Source organism: Colobus angolensis, unplaced genomic scaffold, assembly GCF_000951035.1.
Source record: "Colobus angolensis palliatus isolate OR3802 unplaced genomic scaffold, Cang.pa_1.0 Scaffold44, whole genome shotgun sequence".
NCBI classification, from domain to species: Eukaryota; Metazoa; Chordata; class Mammalia; order Primates; family Cercopithecidae; genus Colobus; species Colobus angolensis.
The window spans coordinates 770,474-771,339 of record NW_012117821.1 but is presented as its reverse complement, the minus strand read 5'-3'; the positions used below and the strand labels follow the sequence as shown (position 1 = coordinate 771,339).

Here is an 866-nt window from a genome sequence, read left to right as displayed (position 1 = left end):
CCCCCTCCAAGGCCTTGCTGCCCTGATTGCCCAGCTGTGGGCCAAGTGCCTTGAAGGCAAATTCCACCCAGGTGGGGCTGCCGGCCAGCCGTTCTCAGGGCGTGCCTTGGTGGATGCGGCTGTCTGGGCTCATCTGGGATGGGCCACGCAGGGCTGCATCTGCCCCTCAGGTGAAACAAGGAAGGAGCCTGGCCTTGCCCACCACACAGGCTGCCTGGACACTGTCCTTACCTACAGAGGCCCATGAGCCCTCCCCAGCCCTGGTCTCTGCCAAGACCCCACCCAGGACAGCAGCTGCCCTACCAAGTCACATGGACCTAATCCAGTGAAAGAAATGCCATTCACACAATGACACATATTCTAAAATGCACTTTCAGGGCAAGTGCGGCGGCTCACACCTGTCGTCCAAACAATTTGGGAGGCCAGGGTGGGAGGATCACTTCAGATCAGGAGTTCAAGACCAGCCTGGACCACGTAGCAAGATGCCATCTTTACAAAAACTTAAAAATGAAACTCAGTGAGCTGGGCCTGGTGTCACGTGCCTGTGGACCCAGTTACTCAGTGGGCTGAGGCAGGAGAACCCTTTCAGGCAATGAGGTGGGGGTGGCAGTGAGCCAAGGTCGCACCACCACACTCCAGCCTGGGCAACAGAGCAAGACCCTGTCTCTATAATAATAAAAATAATAAAATAATAATCATAATAAATGCATTTCTGAGAAAAAGCAGATCAGCCAGAGCTGTGTTTAAAGGTGGCTGTGACCCTCACGGGCTCCCAAGCACACGAGCGAAGCAGTCACTCCACTGTGTGCACTCCCTCACTCCACTGTGTCCACTCCATTCCCCACTCACTCCACTCCGTCCACTCC

At 55.3% G+C, this 866-nt stretch overlaps 1 protein-coding gene across 2 annotated transcripts in view; it reads right to left on the bottom strand.

The window, feature by feature from the left end:
* Nucleotides 1–866, bottom strand: part of PNPLA7 (patatin-like phospholipase domain containing 7) — an 88,235-nt gene that overhangs the window by 55,474 nt on the left and 31,895 nt on the right. The window lies entirely within an intron of this gene.